Source organism: Nyctereutes procyonoides, unplaced genomic scaffold, assembly GCF_905146905.1.
Source record: "Nyctereutes procyonoides isolate TBG_1078 unplaced genomic scaffold, NYPRO_anot_genome, whole genome shotgun sequence".
NCBI lineage: Eukaryota > Metazoa > Chordata > Mammalia > Carnivora > Canidae > Nyctereutes > Nyctereutes procyonoides.
Genome location: NW_026575052.1, coordinates 9446404 through 9464620, shown reverse-complemented (window position 1 = coordinate 9464620; position 18217 = coordinate 9446404).

The following is an 18217-nucleotide window of genomic DNA, read 5'->3' as shown; positions in this document are numbered from 1 at the left end:
TTTAGGAGCATCGTCCTCAAGAAAATGAAGTGAGTATAGAAAAACAGGCTTTAATAAAGCTTTAGGGAGTTGGTGGAAAATAGCTCTAGGAAGGAAAAACCAAAAATTAGGTTGCCGAGGAAATGGCATGGCATGTTTATTTAGGAATTAGATCAGAAAGCAGGTTACAAGAGTCATGGAAGATAAAATAACTTCTGAAAGCTTAGAAAAAGTTGATAGATTACTAAAAAATACTTATGTGGTTTTATTTTTCCTGAAATCTCGAATTCTGAGAGAAAAAATATGGCTAACGTTCAGTAATTAGATCAAAGTAATCTGGTGGTGGATGGTGAAAAGCTAAAGCCGATTAAGCAAGAAAATCATTAAAGGTGACTTTAAAAACAATTTATATGGATTAAGATCGATAGATGGGAAATGCTCGTGGAGAACAGAAATGGCAGATGTATCCATTTTTTATATAGAAGGGCTAGAAGGTAGATAGTCTCTAATGTAGCAAAATACCTGATTTTCAACTCTAAAACTTGGTTTTGAGAAATAAAAATAGATAAGGTATAGAAAACAGTCTGTTTCCTTTCCTTAGCTAAGCTTTTTTTCATGGTAGGTTATTAATACCGTAGTGTATGACGTACCAGGCACTGTGCTAAAGAATTGCCTTACGTTGTGTGTTATGTAATCAACAGCCCTTATTTTTTTTTTTTCAACAGCCCTTTAAGGTAGGTGGTATTGTCCCTACTTTACACGTGAGGAATTCAGAGATTGAGATTATTTAATTTGTTATATGGGGCTAGTGGTTCATCTGTCTTACGAAGTGGCAAAGCCAGGATTCAAAACCTTTTCTTCCTAAGTGTACACTCTTAACTATTGGGTTAAAAACAGGCCTAATAATGTGAGGTCAGAATTCAGTGTTAAATTTTATTTACTTTGAAATTTTTACTTTTCAAAAAAATTTGTTAAAAGCCCTTTAAGCCTAAAATAAGGCCAACCTCGTTTGAATTTAAGATGATTTAAAATAATTTGTCCTGAATTAAAGTGGATTGTTAAAGTGTGTTTTTATGTATGTGTTACGTTGGTAGTTCAATTATCATTTGCTTTTTCATCCATCATCTATAAAAATTTAGGCTAAAATGTCATTGAACTTTGCTGAGAAAAGCTAGTTTTCACTTAGGCAATATAATACTTGTTTCACTTAGGCAATATAATACTTGTTAGAAAGAGGTGCCACTGTCCAAATTAAAATTTTTAAATTTCACCTTAACATATTTTATTCACAAAATCCAAATTTGTTTTTATTCTTGAGTTCTATCTGTACTAGTATTTCTTTCTTTTTTTCTTTCCTTTCTTTCAAGTAGGCTCCACACCCAAGGTAGAGCTTGAACTCAGGACCTGAGATCCAAGAGTCACATGCTCTAATGACTGAGCCAACCAGATGCCCCCATATCTGTACTAGCATTTAAGCATTTTTAAAGTATTGGCATATTAAGCCATTTCCATCATCTAATTGATTTCAGCCCTTCTCCATTTTTCAAGGACTTGGTGAAAGAGTTTGTTAACTTGACTTACCTGACCTGTGTGTGAGCCTGCATGCACAAGAATACAAAATTACTCATAAAAGTAACCAGTATGGTTACTTTTTATGGTGGTGTGAAGAACCTACTTTACTTATGCCTTTTTTTTTTTTTTTTAAAGATTTTACTTATTTGAGAGCACGAGCAGGATGAGGGACAGAGGGAGAAGCAGACTCCTCACTGAGCAGAGAGCTCAATGTGGGGCTCTATTCAGTGCTCCATCCCTGGACTTCAGGATATTGACTGGAGCCAAAGGCAGATGCTTAACCAACTCAGCCACCCAGGTGTCCTAACTTAAGCACTTTTTTTTTTTTTAACTTAAGCACTCTTAAAACGTTTTCTCCCCTGATATGGAAAGAAAGGTGGCCTTAGAACATTTTTCTAGATAAATTAATAATGGTTTTCGATTATTCCAGGTATTTCTTTTCTGCTGTTCTATTTCATGAAAATTTGAACCATATAGGAAATGTATGTCAGTAGGTACCGGTAGTTTTGTTAAAAGCTTGTTAATTCTTAACTGTTAATATCTTGCTTGTAGACTTCTGTGTAATTTGATCCATTGCTTAAAGTAATGGGTATTTCAGGTTAGAATTAGGGATTCTCTTCATCAGTCCTGAATTTAAGGACGGTCACCATGACAGTAATGTGACACTATATATTAGGAGCCTAAGGCTTATTTACCATGCCTGACTTCTCAAGTCATTTCTTTGAGTTTATAACTGATCAGTTTTTGCAAGATTAGTTTTGTTTGGTGTAGACTAAATGTCTGCCAAAGGGAGATTATTAATAATGTGAAATAGTACGTTAATAATCTGGCCAATGTCCATTGCTTTCTAAAAGATAACATTTATGTATTTTAGTGTTGCTTTTATTTTAATCTGAACAGTATGTTAAAGCAACAATAAGTTCTTCTTAAAATTTATCCAAAGATTTTTGTCTAGGGCAGAATATATTTAAGTGTTTATAGATGGATATAGTAGCCTGAAGAAAGAAGTTTGAGAACTAGTCTACCAGCTGAACACTGAACGTAAATTCTCAGTATATAATTTATGTGATCTTGTTTAATCAATAAACATTTGAAAAAATGTCTAATTCATATAAGATAGCAAACCCAAATTAAGGTGGGTTCTGGTGTTGAAAATTCTTAACTTTAATCTTATTTTATTAATGTAATATTATGTTTTTTAACCTTAAAAAGAAGATTGCAAAAATATGTACAACAGTTGCTAGTTTATTTCTCCATAGTGTAAACTCTCAATTATAGTAGGAACTACCAAAAATTCCCATTCTGGATTTTGCCCTTGAAAGGTATTAATAAAAGTAATCAACTTGTTTTTTTTTTTTTACACCAGAAAGTACAGTAACATCTCCATCAAGTTGTTAATGCTTAAGAAGGGATATTAAATGGATTGATTTTGTACATCCTTGACCAGATCTAGATTGTTGGCTAAAAGTCAGATATTTATTAAAAAGATTAAGTTTAGTTTATACCTAACGTTGATAGTTGATTCCTGTGTGATCTTTTCATTTTACAACCATTGAGTGTTTTTGTGCTAGGAGTTAGGAATATAATATTAGTAATCCATGATTATTATCCTCAAAGAATTCAGTTTAGATTCCTGGAGCCAATAATCTATAAATAATAGTGACAGTCATCAAACCAAATCTTCTAGAAACACCATTGGAAATTTAAAAGCTATTTTGTGTTCCTATTTCAGGTCATAATTTGAATACATGAATAATGCGTATGATTTCAGTTACTCCTGGAAAGCAGAAAAATTTGTAAATTGTGTCATGATTTTTTTTTGTTTAGCTAATTAAAAATAAGTTTAGTGTCGACGATATGATCAAAGTAACTTGATTTTTTTTTTTTTTAATTTATTTATGATAGTCACAGAGAGAGAGAGGGGGGGGGGCAGAGACACAGGCAGAGGGAGAAGCAGGCTCCATGCACCGGGAGCCTGATGTGGGATTCGATCCCGGGTCTCCAGGATCGCGCCCTGGGCCAAAGGCAGGCGCCAAACCGCTGCGCCACCCAGGGATCCCAGTAACTTGATTTTTAAGAATTTTAACCTATACAGCTCAATTAAAAAAAAAGATAGATTTATTTATTTATTTATTTATTTATTTATTTATTTATTTATTTATTTATTTATTTATTTATTTATTCGTGATCGACCTAGAGACAGAGAGAGAGAAAGAGGCAGAGACACAGGCAGAGGGAGAAGCGGGCTCCATGCCGGGAACCCAACGCGGGACTCAATCCCGGGACTCCAGGATCGCGCCCTGGGCCAAAGGCAGGAGCTAAACCGCTGCACCACCCAGGGATCCCCTACAGCTCAATTTTTAATTAAAATATAAAAATAGAAAGGTGAGGTGACTGTCTGAATGTGCAAGAACAAATGTGAAGGTAGATTTCTTTATACTTTTATTTTTCCATTGCTGAAAACTTTAAGCCTCTAAATGAGAAATGTCTGCTCATAGTTGAACTAATAAAATTCTTGAAACATCTCTTCCCTCCCTAAAAATAAACAGACAATACTGCTTCATGCAAATAGGATAGATTTACTAAAAATAACTTTTTCTCCATTCTCTATAACTCATAAGGTTCCTTATGAGGGCAGGCTGTTTTCATACTTCATTATGTCTTTTGAAATTGTTTAATCTAGTGTCTGATAATACATTTTTTTTGTCACAGGATTTTTTTTTTTTTTAAGATTTTATTTGTCACAGGATTTTAATGCACCTGACAGGAGTGACTGCTGAGGTGCTTGAGAAAGAAAGAGATGATGGCTTCTTTTCAAAAAAAAGACTCCGGACTACATGTCTCATAAAACTATATGGTTTAACTCACCGGCTTACCAACCTTTACAGCATGCAGCCTCTTATTTTTCACTCATGAACATTTTCTTTTCTAAAAAGTTCTCTAAGGCCTATAACTGCCAGCTGGAACTTCAGTCAGTAAGAGAGAACTGAAGTTAACATGTTGGCCTGGTTATAATCTTAGTCAAAAATAAACTTGACAGAAGAGCTAATACTGAATATCTCCAATGGGCTGTCCTTGTTTTAAGTTATTTGAAATTAAAGTATAAATAAATGTGGGAATGGAGGTGCCGAGATACTTTGATCTAAGACCTAACCAGAAGTAGCCGATCTGGTACTGGACCCAGGTCAGGCTGATGGTAGAGCTTTTAGCCACAGCCTATACTACCTTCTGGATTTTACCTGCTCTTTGCTGTCTTACTAGGTAAATGTCATTAGGCATCTTTGAAATACAGACTAAATGGGATACTGTTAACTAGTTGGTTAAACTGGTAGTTCCCCCAGCTCAGAACTGTAGATGGGGCCAAAAAACTAGTTTTAGGAATAAGAGCACAAGAACTATTTTGTATTGTGATAGTAAAACTACTGATAGCCACTGAGTAGCTGTGAAACTTCCCTTTGGAAATACGTGCTAACGGTGTAGCCTCCATTAATCAAACAATGCTTCTAAAACTTGTGTATGTTTTTTCAAACTACTCTTTTGTCTTTGTGACACAACCCGCAAACATCTAGTGATTTGAGATTTCCTTTTACCGGTTTTAAAACATCTCCTAGTAGAGTGTTTCAGAATTTGTCTTAAATTACTTTTAATAAAATGGAGCCAGGCTTGTTGGTATTTTTATCTGCAATCATTATGATTTTACATGGAATTCAATTTTATTGTCTTAACTTTCTTTCCAGATTGGAGTTCTTACTCTTTGAAGGTAAAAGCCACTTTATTTTTGTAAACACTTCTTAGTTGCCCTGTTTTGTACCTTCCCTGGCTTTCTTTTATGTCTTGGAAGTGGCTACCTGAAGGTCATGAGGTATGCTGGGTGCATACATGACCATGGCTTTGTGTAGTGTTGATTATCCCTCTCCCTTTTTTTTTTTTAACACCTTTCTGATTACTTGCAGTTCTCTTTCCATTTTTGTGTGTGTGTGTGTGTGCATTTTAGAAGTGGGGCATTACTGTTTCCATTTCACTTCATAGCTCACATGATTGGCCTAGGCTAGCGTTATAGATAAAGCTAGAGCAGAACCAGAACTTACGTCCTGATAGTTTTCCTCTCACTTTGATTCCTGGAGAAAGAAGCGTGTGAGTATGCTTAAGCAAAGTTCAGTGGCATCCTGATTGCCTGTTAACTTTGGAAAAATGTGTTCTCTACTAGTAACAGCCTATGTATGTATATGTGTGTAATACATATGTACACTCACATGGCTGGTAGATAAACAATTCAGCAGTATCAGAACTGGGATTTACTTGATGACTTGGAAAGTATTTGTCACAGTCAGGCTGGCTCTAGTTAAACTTAGCACCAAGACCCAACTTCTGTTCCAGATAGATAGCTGAAGAACTAAAGTGCTTGTGATTGCTTTGGGGCTCCATCCAGGTATGTTCTGCCCAGAAGATTCGTAATCACAGATCATTTTCATTGCTTTTTAGTCCAAACCAGTGTGCTAATGGCAGCAGTGACCTTTATGTCATTTTAGTTGCCTTTTTTCCTTACCATCACCGCTCTTGATCTTGTTGTTTTTGAGGCAGACCTCAAACCTTCTCTGGCTTTTGCTGGCTTGGTTTGATCCACACTTGTGTAAATTTCCTTGTCCCCTTGTAATGTCCCCTTGCTGTGTCTTTTGTTCCTCTTTAGGAACTTCAGCCACTGTTAGGACTACAGTATTTTATATCTCTGACCCCAGTCTTTCACTGTCATGTGTACCTCCAGATCACAAGAAACTTGATAATATTGAAAAATAGTTGCCAGTCTGTGTTCATTTAATAGCCGCTAAGTACATATGTTCCTGCCCTGTACTGGCATGGGGGATATAAGATAGACATCCAGCATAGGGAACAAAGCCTTAGAGTTAATGTCTTTGGACAGCACCTCTTGATCTTACAAGTTGCAATCTTAATGGTTCTTCTATTAGATTTTCTGTTAATCAAGCCATGCTTATTCTTCCATGATGTTTTTTCTTTAATTTCTCTACTCATTAATCTATCTACTCTAGGGTGGCAGTTCTTAATCTTCTAAGAGAATGACTTGGAACCAATGTGGGAAAAGATACCAGACCAGTCATAACAACTAAGAGTTGTACTGTAATATTTCAGTTAACTGGAATACTTCTATTAAAAGATTCTAGGAATTCAGCAATACTTCATAAATGAATTGTATTTTACTAATTACAACAGCCTTTACATTCAGATCTAGATGGTAATTTTGGAGGGCCACTTTTATGTTAGATAATATTCTGGGTACTAAAAATAGAGCAGTGGGTATAAGAGAGTCTTCTCCCCTTTTGGAGCAAATGTTCTATTAAGGGAAGAAATACACATTTAGTCTGCTTGACCAACCCCTAGGTCCAAGACTTAACGGTAAGGAAGCATTGCTCTGTGATTTACAAGTCAGTTCCTTAGATTGTTTCACCTCTTATTAATTTTCCTCAATCTCTCCTATTACTCTCTTTGTCCTGTACAATTGCCATAATTAATCACACAGATACCAACAATCCCATTAAGCCATGGGAACAAATCTAAATTCTTGAAATTTGAGGCCTTTCATACACTAGTCTTCCATTTCGGACCTTTTATTTCTTTCCTAATCTGTGATTCTACATAAACCTTTACTGTTAGCTTGAGGAAGGTTATACTGCCTTTGTCCACCTCACTTTTAATTAATTAATTAATTAATTAATTAAATTATTTTGGATTATTCCATTTTCTCTTAGGAGACTTGGAATACATGGTGGAACTATCAAAATTGGCACATACTAAATGATTTCTAGACTCCAACCACAACTCCAAGGAGCATTTAGAATTACTTAAATGGCAGTTTGACAAGATTGTATTGAACCTTGTTACCTAGGTACTGTGGGTAATGATATGTAAGTAGAAAATGCAGAGGAGTCCGATTTAATCATTTGGGTAGGAGAGTTTGCTGTCAGGTTTTGAGGTGAACCTAGTGACTCAAAGGGTTTCCTTGCTCTTGTAAAGGACATGTAAACCAGACAGTAGAAAAACATCCTAGTTGGCCACTCCTGGCCTAAAAATTGCACAGGTGAGTACATAGATTTTCATATGTTCTTGTGTTTTCTGAAAGGTACTGTGATGTTACTGCAGTAGTATCATACTACAGGTGAAATTGCTTGAAGAGATTTTTACTCTAGCCATGGTGATAAACTACTTTAGATGAAGTCAGTTAGACTTGCCTGTGTATGACATCTGTGTTCCAGCTGTCTCTTCCTGGGGGAAGCGCAAAAGAAAACCTCGATATTTTGACCTTTGACTTGATGCCTAATTTAATACCCCTTAACATTAGTATTAGTAACTCCTGAGTTACATAACTAATATCAGTAGTATCCCTATTTTATCAGTGGGAAAACAGGCTTAGCCAGGGTTGTGCAGCTAGTTTGTGATAAAGCAAGAAGTAGAATTAGACTTCCTTTCATTTTCATCTTTCTCTACAAGTGTGTATTTAGCTTTTTAGAGCTAGAGACGATCTTTTGTTAGATTTATTGTGGGGGAGTTTTAAATGACAAGTTTAAAAGAACAAAAGGTTTATTCTAGCATATAAGGTTTAAATTTGTAGAAACGAATTTGCTATTGTGTGCATCTTTTGCCCTGCCCTCAGCACCATAAAAGATTTCCTTTTCCATGTTTTGTGATTCGTGTTTGCTTCTGCACATATACAGAAACTTCAGAGGAAAGAAGTTAACTTTGTACTTGCAGATATAACCTGGTCACTTTGATTATCCCTAGAGCAATCTTGAACATTCTGTTCATTCATTTACATGCAGACACACTGCATATGGAAGGGCACAGTGCCTACCATCTCCTGATACCAATATCAGTCATTGGTGCCAGGCAAGAAGAGGAGTGACACCTTCTATGTAGGTCTGCTGCTTCTGTGTAAAGACAGCATTTTAAAGAATTTACCTAAAAGGCAGTCCTGAAAGTTAGGTATCATTAAATACCTTCTTAAAATCTGGACTCAAATTCCAGCCAGTCAGGGAGATCCCTGCTTTTGGTCTTGCAAAATTAAAAATAATAGCCAATTAAAAAAAACAAACAACAGATGACTGTATGCTTTGTGCTTAGTGCTAACAGCATTTTTAAGTGCCTACTGCATGTCAGGTACTTGTGCCAAGCATTTTAGGGCAGTCTTCTGTAATATTACAGCTTCACAGATGAGGACACCAAGATGCAGAACATTTTGTAGTAGAACCATGATTCAGATACCCAGTAATGGGTTGTTGAAACTGCAATGTGGTAATGTTGTAGAGAGTCCCTGTTTCACTTTGTTTGTTTTAAGTTTGGTGTTTCTCTCTCCACCTCAGCTTCCCTCTACCCCATGGTCTGTGTTGGATTTTCTCTAAGTGATTTTTGTTTGTTTTGTTTTGCTTTTATACTTTTTCAAAGGATTTTAGCATCTTCAGAAGTGGAAAACTAGGAATTTACTCTTAAGTTTAAAGATTTTATAAAAGACTTAAATAATTATATTTAATTAACTTGTGTCTTAAGTTTTTTCGTTTTGAATTACGTTATTTAGCGGGAGGGCTATTGAAGTGTTTCTCTGCCCATGTATGATATATTTTAGATTTCCCACATTTTTTCCTGGATATTTATCAGGCGATGGTGTAGAGGTTTGGTAAGTAATACAGTTTGATTTTGTATGTCTCAAGGATTCTCATTTAGTCACATAATTGAGTTTCCTTTACTCGGCCTTTTTCCCCCTGGTGATTCTATTTGTAGTATTAACTGAAAATCCTTGTGCTAATGCTAATTTTGGTCTTTTTTTTTCACTAGCATGTATTGGAGCACTCAGACTTGGAGAAGGACATAGGTAAAAAATATAATATGGAACATTTTCTAAAAATTAGGGTTATGAAATCTTCAGTTGCATACTTGGCATATTCAACATTAAAATTATTTATAAAACAATTTAAATGGTTTAGCTTTTGCCAGAATGATTATGGGTATTTTGATTCTCTTTTATTTTATAAACATAGCATCAATTTTCTTAATCCTTAAGGTCAATAAAGGCGATCTCATGTTAGAAATCGTTTAACAACTTTAAAGTATTTCACCTTTGTGTGAAATTTTATACAGGACTTCAATTACTTACAAAATGAATAGCACACAGTAAAACACATTTTAGATTTATCAGAATCAGGCCTTACTGCTGCTTTGTCCCAAATACTTCCTTACACCCCCAGAACCTTCATTGGGTTTTTAAGTTAATTTGATGACACCAAAAATGCTAACATATTAATTTTCATCAAGTCTTCTTTGAAAGCTAGATACCTGCAGTTTTTTTGTTTTAGTTTTTTTTTTTTTTACTTGTAGTTACCTGAAGTTTGGTTATACTCCATTTATTTGTAGTAGAACTTTGTAGTGAATTATTAGAAGGACTAGGTTCTTCTGCAAAGTCAGAGAGAACATGAGTTTCTGCATGTGCATAATATATACTATCTCTTTTCCTACTTTGTCTTGATAATCAAGTCTTTTAGGAACAAGGCTGATGGCAATCTAGAAAAATTTGGAACAAAACTGTAAAAAACATGGTGCTCTGCATCTCATTTATAGTAACCTATAAAGAAGGTCAGATTGAGAAATTCACCCATTAGTCCATTGAAGAATTTAATTTAAAACAAAACAAAAACTAGTAGAAAGGAATCAAAGATTGTTAAGGCATCTTTGAAAGTATTTTGTCATCATTTGGGAATCCATCTGGTATATAAACATTTTGTATGTTCAGTGGATTTTTAGGAATTAACCGATTTCATAAAGCAGGGAGAAAACTGTTAATTCAAGTGTGTCTATTGACATTTGGAAATACTGTGTCCATTTATTTCTAAAAATGACATTCCAATTTATGTAACAGTTGCTGGCAAAATTCATTTGAATCTAGATTTTCTAACTTCTTTGCTTTAGCACTGTTTTTTAAAGTTTCCTGAAGATTCAATTTAATTGGAAAACGGCTTGAAAAATGGAGCTGTGTGTTGGTATGGTAGTGTTTTCATGAGAGAGTGCAGTAACTGACTTGCCAAGGATTAAAAGATAGTTATACATTTAAGATTTCTTTTCCTTTGAAGTTTGGGCTAGAAGTTTATAGCCTTTGGCTCATGAAATAGCAGCTTCTGTATCTACTTCTACATCTCTACCTAAGGGAAAGGGTCACTCAAAAATAGCCTCCATTCACCTTGTCCTTTATAATCTGCCAGTGACCTTGAGTTCTAAGGTTCCCTCTTAGAACCAAAGGCAAGAAATAAGGGAAGAGAGTGCTAATCGCATGAACTTTGCAGCCTCTGAACTTAACCCTTTGGGTGATGTACATGAAAAGTTATGTTTTTTACTATAGATCTGCCTCTAGTTTCAATACTGATTTTTTTTTCCCTGAAATTTCCAAGAGCTTAGCTTAAGGTCTTTCGAAGAAAATGGAGGCGAAAAGCCCTTAAATGTTAGGAGAAGATAATTATGTGAGGAAAATATTTTTCTAAAAAAAAAATAATAAAGAGGTTAGAGGGAATGGAGTACCTACTAGCATTAGGTAGGTAGAAAATGATACAAATAAATATTAAATAATCTATAGTCTGGTTTTGTTTTCTATATGGTTTACTTAACAACTAACATGAAATGAGTGTTTCATTCCCTAAGCATGCAGTTGGGGAAGAATGGGAAGCCAGCCTGGAGGCACAAATTTGCAGCACATAATCCGAATCCAGGTAGCAAAAATGCTTCTAATGCATTCAGTTCAAAAGCAACAGCCTCTTCAAAAGAGAAAACCTATAAATAATCATGAGTCTGATCACCTTCACCATCACCTAACAGATTGGATAAGACTTCATGAAGGGTATTCTTTTTTTTTTTTTTTAAGATTTTATTTATTTATTCATGAGAGGCACAGAGAGACAGAGATGGAGAAGCAGGCCCCATGCAGGGAGCCCTATGTGGGATTCAATCCTGGAAGTCCAGGATTATGCCCTGGGCTGAAGGCAAGTGCTAAACCCCTGAGCCACCCAGGTGTCTTTTTTTTTTTTAATTTTTTTAAAATTTTTATTTATTTATGATAGTCACAGAGAGAGAGAGAGAGAGAGGCACAGAGACATAGAGGGAGAAGCAGGCTCCATGCACCGGGAGCCCGATGTGGGATTCGATCCTAGGTCTCCAGGATTGCGCCCTGGGCCAAAGGCAGGCGCCAAACCGCTGCGCCACCTAGGGATCCCGACCACCCAGGTGTCTAATGAAGGGTATTCTTGATGGCTTTTAGACTGTAGGAAAGTATGTATGGAAAAAGAAGTTACACTCAAGATTTCTTTATTTCTGGCTTCTTATTCTCCTAATATAGTGAACACTTCACAACTAAAATAATCTTAACATTTTAACATAATCTTTTAAAATGCATATTCATGAGCTGAGGCTGCAGTGATCTCCCATTTTGTGGGCACAGTTTACACGTGACAGTTCGTTAAATTCTTATGTCCAGAGCATCCCCAAACTGGGGAGATTGTCTCTCTTAGACTTGGTGGCTGTTTGCCTCAGTGTCAACAAAACCGAGCCTACAGATTTTTCCCTTTGGTCTTGAGCCTGAATTGAGATTCGAGTCAAGAAATAAGTGGAAGTGTTGGGACAAAGCCAGCAGCTATACTCAAAATACGAGTAAGTCAAGTATTTTGTTCTGTTTTGTGTCGTTTGAAAGACGAGTTATTGAGCCCACCTCAGGGACACTGAATATTGGGTTTAAATAAATAATGTTACTCATTTTATATTTTGAAGTTAATATCTGAAGAACCATGCAGACACTTAGATGGAACTAGATTTGTTGCAGGCCAGAGAAATAAAGCTGTGAGATTATATGCACCTTTTTTATGTGGGCTAGCTGATAACCTTGGAATTTACTTCCAATGAATGATGAAAATACCTGTGAAAACTTATGAGAGGACTTAATACATTTTCTCATGTCCAGTGATCAACTTCATATAAACCAGGCATGAAGAGAAACAAATAATTAATTCTGCAGATCACAAAGTTCATTCTATAAAACAAGTATGATGGAACAGGTATAATTACATTTCTTAGAATCTTCCTTCCTAACCCCCCTGCCACTTAACCCTTTGAGTCTATAGGGACAGTCGAGAGGTCAGTCAGGCTCTGATTAAGCATATTAAGTTACATTACAAGATTTTAAATACAGAACTGTTTAGTAGGATAGGACTTAGAACTGACCTAGAAGGTAAGATAAAATACAAACCTTGGAATTTGAGAAATCTTTGCTACTACACCAATAACAAAATACTAGAAACCAGATTAAGAGCAGAGGTCTGGTTTAACTGCCATCTCTTGGTTTAGCACATCGAGTCTGGGATGTGTCTTACCCCTCAGCAGTATTTTATTTTGCCTTATTTCCAGATAGAAGTTTAATACTGGTGTTTTGCCAGTTGTTGGTTAGCTTTGAACAGCGTCTTGCTTCAGAAACCTAACATGCACATTTTGTCTTCCCTTTGAATGTTTTTTAACTGCAAACTAAGAAGTGTTAAGCCCAACATTCACATAGCTTGTTCTCAAATTATTTTACTTAATTTCTCTCGGGTTATTTGAAATGGTGATTTGCCCCCTTCCCTCCGGCCCCTGCCTCTGAAACTGAGTTTTGCTTTTTGTTTCTCTCTATAAAGTGAAAACATCCCTCTCATGCTTTGCTACTAGAATCTAACATCGGAGCAGTTATTGCCACGTCTGATTTTCGTCCATGGATTTTTTCCGGGATGGAAAACTCATTCAAATCTAATGTTTAATAGGGTAGCGTGAACAAATTCACTGGCTTTCCTTTGTGTCTGGCGAACACCTAACCATCTTATATTCCTTATGCTTCTGGAATGCCAGTCCAAAAATAGAAGTTGTGGGCAGGAAAGAGGGCACTTTGATCATAATTTGGTAAACATTTTGAGGTTTGTTGTTTTTGTTTTCCTTAAAAACAAACCTAACTCTTCAGGACCAGGTGTGTTCATTATTCTTTTTTTAAAATTATTATGTTTATCATTTGTGAATTAGTTATTCTGCCCTAGTCCTAAAGGTAGTTTTATATGCTAACCTTTGTTTTGCCTTTCTAGCTGCTAAGATAGATAATGATTATTGCAAAGTGCACGTTTTTAAATGGTCTCCAGTGCCAACTGCTGAGCCAGTGATGGAATGAGTACATTGAGGAAGAATGTGTCATTTGGAATCCAGGACCATTCAGCAAGAATAACTGCCTGATATATGGTCAGAATACTCAAACTCTTACGGCATATTGATGGCTTTCTCTCCCATCCCCCTAAAAGCAAGTTTTATTGGCCTGAATTCTCCTAATCTAGCTATTTCTGTTTCCATTTCCAAAGTAGTGACCTAGTTCTGTCATTTTGGGGTTGAAGTGTCAGTTTGTGAGTAAGACAAACACATTTAATGATTTACAGGAAGCAAATAAAAAAAATTGATTGTAAACTACTTGAAGTGTAGAAAGTTTTGATTTTCAGTTTATGATTCTGCAAAGCATAAAGACATTTCTTGGTTAATTAATTCCACATGAATTATTTAATACTTTTTCCCTCTTATCTAGTTAATACTAATTTTCTATAACTGAGAAAGCAATTGAGGAATAAGCCTTTGAATTTCAAGCCTGTACTAATGACAGAAAGTTCACCTTTTTTCTGATTTAAGTGGTATATAAATATCAATTTCAAATTTCTAATTTCAAATTAGAAAATCATTTAGAACAATTTGGCATTATTTTTTATTCCCATTGTTAGAACTGTTTTGCTTTACATTTATACTGCAAAATAAATCAAGGATACAGACTCATGCTAAAATGATCACCTTGTATTTGGTCTTCATGGGAATTATGATTGATCGATTGATTATAAGCTCTCTGGCCAATGTGGAGCTTGAAACCATAACCCTGAGATAGAGTCACATGCTCCACTCACTGAGCCAGCCAGGTGCTCCTTCATGGGAGTTATGCATTTTTTCACTCAACATTTACTAAAGGAATAAACAAAATTTTAGGCTGTAGTAGTGAACTAATTCCCTTTAGCTTGACTGAGCTGAATTTCATTAAGGAATAGAACATTTAATTCACTTCCACATACTTTAAGGTATGACTCATCCCTTTTGAAGTTAGGAGACTCAAAACTACACCGGAATCACTTAATTTATGTCCTTCCCTGTTTACTGTGTCTGACCTTCAAGATTTCGTGACTGATGCTGAAATGGAAGCCAACCAGTGCAGAAAATTTGGGGGAAAATGAACCTGAAGAATGCAAAGGGAAGTAGGAATTCATTTCTAGCATTCCCAAACCTGCTTTGTCGTGTGAACTCCACTGCAGTCAGAGGAAAAGAACTGAGTTCATGGAAATTACCAGCTAAGCCTTACATCTTCTTTAATGTTTTTAGGAAATAATTCTAAAAAGGTAAGTGAGATGTCTCTTTTGAAGAAAGACTCTTAATGTGGTATTTTTAAACTAATTGTTCCATATTAGTAAAGATAGTTTCCTTATTCTGAGCTTCAAAATGTCTTGTTCCCATTTGGTTTGGTTCTCAGTATTGTGGGGGTGAGGCTTGTTCCAGCCAACGTGGAGCTTTTCTTCTGTTTCTCAGCAGTGAAGCTGGAACTTGGGTTGAAATGTACAGAGTGCTGATTTTTGTTGTTTTGTGCTCAAATTCTTTCTTGAATTGTTTTATTGTAGTTTTAATTTTATCCCTTGCTGTATCTATAGAAAACTTGTCAAGTTTTCAGAGTTACTACCAGAACTACATTTACATCATATGCTGTGAAATAAGAGTGCCCAATTTTGGGCTTTTATAGGTCTCCATTAACATTCACCTCTATTGGTTTTGTAGATAATTTTCAAATTCCTAGGACTAAATTTGTTTCACATTCATTACACATCAATGATGTGGCATTGTGCCAGACCCTGAATACAAAGATGGACTAGCACACAGTACATGTCTTTTAGAAGCTCATTTTTACCGATATGATACAGATGGAATTCTAGTTTAGGAAATAAAAATCTAACAAAATAAAGCTAATTTCATTTCCCCATCAACAGTCCACTCTAGCTTGTGAATCTGGATATGACAGATTGTATTTGAAAGATCCTGTGCATGTGTGCACTTGTGTGTGTGAGAGATTTGCAAAACACTTCATATGTATTAAGTACTCTTCTATACATTTATTTTTTTAGATCCTCAGAACTATCCTATGAGATGAATGGTATTTAAGGCAGAGAAATAATTAACTTGCCTAAGTTTGTACACCTGTGATCTAGGACCAGTATTTGAACCCAAACAGGCAGATTACAAATCTTGCACTCTTAATTGGGGTGTAATATTTATACGGAGTACCTGGCTGTGAGTACCCACAGAAGATGCCATTTTTTTATATATGTATAAGTAATCTCTGTGTCCAACATGGCACTCAAACTCATGACCCTGAGATCAAGAGTCACTCACTCTACCAACTTAGCCAGCCAGATGCCCTAAAACAATCCAAATTATTAATGAAAAATTTGGAAAGGAAAGTTCAAATAGCCCCCCCCCCAGAGTATGCACACACACAAAATTGAAAGAGTAGAAACCACGAAGAGGATCTTATCTCAGTTATGTTTTATTTTTTTTCAGTTATGTTTTATATTCAATACCTATTGTCCCTCGGGTTTCCCCTTTTTGGAATGTGTACATTTTCTTTAGCTGCTAAATCATGAGAAAATATGACTGCTGAGACTTTTCCTAGGATTCTTTAAAAAATAGATTAGGCTTCAGTGCAGATGTAGAAAAGTGCTCTGAGAACCCCAGGTAGGTAATTTACGTCCTGTTGTATGCACAGTTTATTTGAAGCTTCTGCACCTCTACCCCTTTTGTTTTATACTCCTGTAAATCTGATTTGACCTTTAATAAAGTGTTTTCTGAAGTGAGTGTTCTTTTGGTCTCATTTCCTATTTGGCTGTGTAACTCCTTTGGTCACCTGCTGTATGTCATTGCCACCCCTTTCAAAATGGTGGTTTAAAGTAAGAGCTACTATATACCACTACTGTTGAGAGAGAGTTATAAAATCTGTATGCTAGGGTTTTGCTCTTGGCCCAATGCAGAGTTATAAAATCTGTATGCTAGGGTTTTGCTCTTGGCCCAATGCAAGTGCCACCCAGTACTAAAACATGGCAGATTTATAGAGGAGAAACCAGATATTATAAAAATGAATGTGAACAGTGGTTGAATATCTGAAGCGGTTTTGACAGGAGAAACCTATCCTCGTGAAATCAAGGTAATTATTCCATGATTTACTGGAGAAACAAATTTGATCCTATTCTAGATCAGTGCTTCTGAACCAATGTGTATGTGAATCACCTGCAGATGTTATTAAAACAGATTTTTATTTAGTAGATCTGGGGTCAACCCAAGAATCTGCATTTCTTTTCTCAAATAAGGTTTATTGAAGTAAAATTCATTTAAGATTCACTCCTTAAAAATGCAGTTTCATGGGGTTTTATTTTCAAGCATGCTGTTAGCAACTATCACCACTGTCTTAATTTCAGGACGTTTTTATCATGCCAAAATAGAAACCTTGTACCCGTTAGCAGCTACCCCCATTCACCAAATCTGCTGCAAAATCTCTGGCAACCACTAATCTACTTTGTCTCTATTTACATTTCATATAAATGGAGTCATATGTTTCATGGACTTCTGTAACTGGTTTCTTTCATTTAGTATGTATTGAGGGTTCATCCCAGTTACTTGTATCAGATCCTTTTATCTTTTATGGCTGAATAATATTCCATTATGTGGACGTAACCACATTTTTTTGTATTCATGAGTTGATGGGCATTTGGGTCATTCCTACCTTTTGGCTATCATGAACCCTGCTGCTGTGAACACTTATGTACAAGATTTTGTGTGGACATGCGTTTTTGTTTTTGTAAGGACTGGATTTTTAGGAGTGGAATTGTTGGGACATATGGTGACTTAAAAAAAATAATTGTGGTGGGCAGCCCTGGTGGCGCAGCAGTTTAACACCGCCTGCAGCCCAGGGTGTGATCCTGGAGACCCCGGATTGAGTCCCACGTCGGGCTCCCTGCATGCAGCCTCCTTCTCCCTCTTCCTGTGTCTCTGCATCTCTCTCTGTGTCTCTATGAATAAGTAAATAAAATCTTAAAAAATAATAATAATAATTGTGGTAAGGACACTTAATGTGAGGTTTACCCTCTTAAATTTTTTTTTAAGATTTTATTTTATTTTTAAAGTAATCTCTACAGGGTACCTGGTGGCTCAGTGGTTGAGCATCTGCTTTTGACTCAGGTTATGATCCTGGGGTCCTGGAATCCAGTTCTGCATCAGGCTCCTCGCAGGGAGCCTGTTTCTCCCTCTGCCTGTGTCTCTGCTTCTCTCCCTGTGTTTCTCATAAATAAATAAATAAAATCTTAAAAAAAAAAAAAGTAATCTCTACACCCAGTGTGGGGATTGAACTCATGACCCCGAGATCAAGATTTGCATGCTTTACTGACCGAGCCAGCTACGTGCTCCAACTGTCTTAATTTTTAAGTGCAGACTGCAGTATTGTTAATTTCTTTTTTTTTTAATTTATTTATGACAGAGAGAGAGAGAGAGA